A 6,000-nucleotide genomic window follows, 5' to 3' on the forward strand; every position below is an offset into this window, starting at 1 on the left:
TCCATCATGAACACTCCCTTGCACATCTTCTTCCTTTGGCAAGAGTCAGTATGGGAGGGTTTATGCTTCTTAAATCCCTCACACTTGCATCTTCCCACCTTTTTTTGCGGTTGGCCTTGTTCTCTGCTTCCATCAACCTCAGCTCTATAGACCTTCTGAGTGTACCTATTCTGCATGTTGGCCACTTGGCCAGCCCCCACCATTGCAATCATCTTGTTCTTAAGACTGCAGCTTGCCAGGATCATCTAAGTATCTCCTCGTTTGTGACAAAATCAACCCAATGGATGTTAAGAACAAACGTAAGCCTGACACTGAAAATGGTTTTGTTTCCTCTCATCGGCTGTTTTAACGGCCATGTTTCTGCTCCATGCAACGGAGTTCTCATCGCTGCCATGTTGAACCCTCATATCTTAGCTCTGACACAGACTTCCCACCACCCAAAGAGAAGTCTCTAAGGAAACTGAAATGCCACTGATACAAAACTGATCCAAGGTGTGACTTATTCGGGTATAGAGCCTCCTGCTATCAGCTGGCTACCTCTTAAGTAAATTGCAACCAGGTTCCCCATCCTCTTTTTTATAACCAATTCATGGCTTATTTTAGCATGAATGATACATACACAATTTTACAAAAGCTTCTTCTATTAGTATGAATAGTCAAAATATTAATTTCTCTTCATCACAGTAAATCCTAGAAGGATTGATTAAAATCAGAAAAGCATTGGGCAGGGGATTTTACTGGCAAAGCATTTAGGGCAAAGTTTTCTTCCGTTTTTAAGTAACTTAGAAGCCTAAGTTCCATTTTCAGAAGTGGCTTAGCTGCTTAGAAACCTGTGGTCCATTGATTTTCAAGAGAACCTATGGTCCATAGGTTTTCCAGTTCCTCAAAGATATTTAGGTGCCTAACTCCCATGGGACTAAGTGCATAAGGGTCACTTTTGAAAATGGGATATAAATTCCTAAGTCATTTAGGCACTTTTGAAAATTTTACCCTTAGTACATAGTACTGTGAAGAATATTCATGTTCCAGAGATTTATTTTCACCCATAAAATGCTCTCAGTTACGAAGTTCCAGCTATTCCTCCAAGGAGATGGACTAACTCCCCTCTCACCTTCCTTTGGCAAGAGTCAAATTGTTCCTGAAGGCACTTGGCTATAGCCAAGGGGAGTTTTAGGATGGATTGTGCTTCCTTGCAGGGGGAATGAGCATGCTGCACTAGTGATGGTGCGTCAAGCTCCCCGTCCATGATCTGGCTTGATATTTCCACATTACTCAAATATTTTTTAAATTACAGCAAACTATACATTACTTCTCAGTATATTTGTTTCAGTCTGTTCAGTCTCCAGATTGGTATTGTAAACCTCTGGAGTTAGTATAACTGGACCAAGAATTTTAACAGGCAAAACTATGCCATATGAACTAGCAGAAGGCTGAAGTACTCAGACTGCACCCAGATAAATAGGACTGCTTTAGGAAAATCTGAATCAGCTTTCAGATGTTCAGTTCATCTGATAGTGGACCACCAGGAGCATTTCTGTTTCCTTTTCTAACCATACTGTAATTAATTTGCATTTCTCCCTCCATCTGAGCCCATTGTGATCTGAGTCTCTCTTCAAGGGTGATCATGTGTAGCCTGGTCTCTAGAGGCATTTGCATAGTACCAAATAGTTTCATATTTTAGTTCTTTTTGTTTATGTTTGTTTGTTGACCACTTCATAAGACAAGCCAAGGAAAGGAACAGAACTAACCTTGTTTGACACAGTTGCTTTTTTCCCAGTGTTTATGTTACCATGAATCAGTGACAACAAAGCTTTTCTGCAAGCACTCGACGTTTTTGTCCCTGTCCTAGATTAGAACCATACTGGACCTTGCTTGCGGTTATAAACTTAATATATGGCACTAAGTGTGAAACCAGCCCTGCATTCGTCACGCATCCAAAATACACACTGACATCAGTGAAACAAAATATGGCATGCAGCGTATGAGAAAGTGAAGATGTTTATAATATAGGAATGGTTTTTATTTTGCTCAATTTGGCACAGAAAATTAAAATTATATAGGAAATTGACTTTCCTGTTTAGGATCAGATTTGTTTTTGAAAAATTACTACCAACTTTGTAAACATTAAAATAGAAGCAGTAAAGATGTGAAATTTCACACAGGGGATCTACAATGTTTGGATAATTATAAGCATATGGTTACTTTACATGAGGTCTCTGTTATACTTTTATTTACTAGTGCTTTGGGAAAACAGGGGTTCTCAAATTCAGTGTTTATTTACATGTATAGAGAATGTCACATTTCCCATTAACCTGTCATAATCTGTATTTCTGTTTCAGAACTCCAGCTATATAAACTGAACCACCACTTTTACTATGCTTTACAATTTGTTCAGCTATACTGCTAACACAGACAGATTCGATTGTTTCTAATAATGTACAACCTGCTGCCAATTCCAACATGGAGAATGACTTGGTGTATGAACAACTCCACAGAACTAATTTCAACAACTGGGGGCCTACAATCCAAAGGCTGCTGCTTTGCTGCAGTTCAGTCAGTTTTTAAATGTTTGACTGCGTCTAACTTACCGTGTTCTTGTGGGGTATGCCCACACTGCGATTAGATACCTGCAACTGGTCTGTGCCAGCTGACAGGGGCTCGGACTAAGGAGGGGCTGTTTAATTGCACTGGAGGGGTTCAGGCTTAGGCTGCAGCCCAAACTCTGGGATCCTCCCACCTTGCAGGGTCCTAGAGCCTGGGCTCCAGCCCAAACCCAGTTAAACAGTGCCTTAGCCTGAGCCCCATGAGCTTGAGTCAGCTGGTGTAGGCCAGCTGTGGGGTTTTAATTACAGTGTAGACATACTCTTAGTCCATGTAATGGTCGAGCACCCCTCAGCACTTTAGAAAGTTGGCGCCAGTGTCTCCCTCTATGAGCATACAGTGCCTAGCACAATGGGACTCTAACCTATCTAGCTACATGGGTTGTCATAAAGCGCCCATCACCTTATGCATGCACCTTATGATCTCTTATGCATGGAGGGTGCAAATTGAAACTATAGAGGAAAATGCTAGTTTTTCTCTAATCTCTTCCAGTTATAGTAATTTTAAGACTTGTCCACACTAGGATAAAAAGAAAAAAAGGTTCAACTAACATATTTTAAGACAAGGGAAGTTCTGTTGTAACGTGGTAGCTGGTCAACATGAACCCTAAGTTTCACCTCAACCAGCCAACACATGTTACAATACAACAAGCTTTCTCTATATTAGGGTTTTAAATTATGTTGAGTTAAAATGTGTTAACTAATTAACTTTAAAAAATCCTTTTATTCTAGATGACCCCTGTAACAATAGCAGGCTCAAGAAGTGCGGTCTTTCTTTGATGGTTCCTTTTAACAAGTAGTTAGCTCCCCATCTGGATAGACATTATCATTCACATCACTTAAAGCTAGTGGGCTTAATTATGAGGTCGCCCATTCCTGTGCTTGTGCTTTAAGCTTCCTTCATGCTTCGTCTTGCAGGCTATGCAGGTACCAGCTTGGCCCAAAATATAGGAGCAAGCACAGATTCAGCAAGCTTTGGCTCAGGCCCAAATGGACAGGAGCAGGCCAGAATGCCATTCGGACTTTCTCTATGGCTTCATCAATTCATACGAACATTACACTTTTTTTTTAATGAAAATCCTTATGGTTGCAAAGAAATCTTCCATATCTGAACAGATACAGTGCTGTTTCCATAGTAAACATTATTATTAACTTATATAATTAATAATTATTAAACACTAATTATTAATAATAATGTGCCAGAAGGCAGCCTTAAACAATTGCTTGGAGAGTTACGAACTGCTGTACTCATCTCTGTGGGCTGTTAACTGAAGTCTAATGATGACAGTTTAATTGCAGACATTGCTAACTCCTTTGAAGCAGATTACTTTAGCTGAATCTAATGTGGTTTTTTTCCAGGGAGGTTTGAGAGCATAGAAATTAGAGCATGAAAATACCTATTAGATCATTTTATCTATCCCTGGAGTGTACAGGAAAGTTTCTGGTGCTTGCTGCAGTCCAGGTTTAAAATTCCCAAGCAATGGTGCTTCTGCCACACACCTTTGGAAACTATTCCACAGTCTTATAACACTGGTCTACAATTTTTGAGAAGTCGTCTGCTTCAGAGATAAAATGTGCTATTTATTATGTATTTTGATGTGCTGAATTCAGATATGACAATTAAAACAACTGATTGGCTACTGTTTCTAAGATATTTAAGTTTTTACATTTTAGGTCTATGTATATTGTGTAGATAGAGTTTTAATCATAAATTGTAAACCTAGGTCTTTTCATGTGTTTATGGTTGCTTTACATGATAATATTTCACCTGTCCTGTTTATGTAACACTTTAAAAATCAGCAAAAGGGTTATATAAATAAAATTTATTATGAAACAAAAGGCAAAAAACTATTATGTACATAGTTTAGTCCTATTCAGTGTCTACTCAGCGCTTCTTGGCTTGTCTCTTGTATTCATTAAATGGAGCATCTCTTGTCACTGTCCAGAAATAGTCTGCAAGCATTGATGGGCTCCATTTGCCCTGATAGCGTTTCTCCATTGTTGCAATGTCCTGGTGAAATCGCTCGCCATGCTCATCGCTCACTGCTCCGCAGTTCGGTGGAAAAAAATCTAGATGAGAGTGCAAAAAATGTATCTTTAGTGACATGTTGCAACCAAGGCTTTTGTATGCCTTGAGGAGGTTTTCCACTAACAACCTGTAGTTGTCTGCCTTGTTGTTTCCGAAAAAATTTATTGCCACTAACTGGAAGGCTTTCCATGCCACCTTTTCCTTGCCACGCAGTGCATGGTCAAATGCATCATCTCGAAGAAGTTCACGAATCTGAGGACCAACAAAGACACCTTCCTTTATCTTAGCTTCACTTAACCTTGGAAATTTTCCACAGAGGTACTTGAAAGCTGCTTGTGTTTTGTCAATGGCCTTGACAAAGTTCTTCATCAGCCCCAGCTTGATGTGGAAGGGTGGTAACAAAATCTTCCTTGATTCAACAAGTGGTGGATGCTGAACACTTTTCCTCCCAGGTTCCAATGACTGTCGGAGTGGCCAATCTTTCTTGATGTAGTGGGAATCTCTTGCACGACTATCCCATTTGCAGAAAAAACAGCAGTACTTTGTGTATCCAGTCTGCAGACCAAGCAAGAGAGCAACAACCTTCAAATCGCCACAAAGCTGCCACTGATGTTGGTCATAGTTTATGCACCTCAAAAGTTGTTTCATGTTGTCATAGGTTTCCTTCATATGGACTGCATGACCAACTGGAATTGATGGCAAAACATTGCCATTATGCAGTAAAACAGCTTTAAGACTCATCTTCGATGAATCAATGAACAGTCTCCACTCATCTGGATCGTGAACGATGTTGAAGGCTGCCATCACACCATCAGTGTTGTTGCAGGCTACAAGATCACCTTCCATGAAGAAGAATGGGACAAGATCCTTTTGACGGTCATGGAACAAATAAAACCCTAACATCACCTGCCAGGAGATTCCACTGCTGTAGTCTGGAGCCCAACAGCTCTGCCTTACTCTTGGGTAGTTCCAAATCCCTGACAAGATCATTCAGTTCACCTTGTGTTATGAGGTGTGGTTCAGAGGAGGAGGATGGGAGAAAATGTGGGTCCTGTGACATTGATGGTTCAGGACCAGAAGTTTCGTCCTCTTCCTCTTTCTCGTCTGACTCAAGTGAGAATGATTCTGATGCATCAGGAACCGGCAGTCCTTCTCTGTGGGGTACTGGGCGTATAGCTGATGGAATGTTTGGATAATGCACAGTCCACTTTTTCTTCTTTGACACACCTTTCCCAACTGGAGGCACCATGCAGAAGTAACAATTGCTGGTATGATCTGTTGGCTCTCTCCAAATCATTGGCACTGCAAAAGGCATAGATTTCCTTTTCCTGTTCAACCACTGGAGAAGATTTGTTGCACAAGTGTTGCAGC

This window comes from Chrysemys picta, chromosome 2, assembly GCF_011386835.1.
Source record: "Chrysemys picta bellii isolate R12L10 chromosome 2, ASM1138683v2, whole genome shotgun sequence".
NCBI lineage: Eukaryota > Metazoa > Chordata > Testudines > Emydidae > Chrysemys > Chrysemys picta.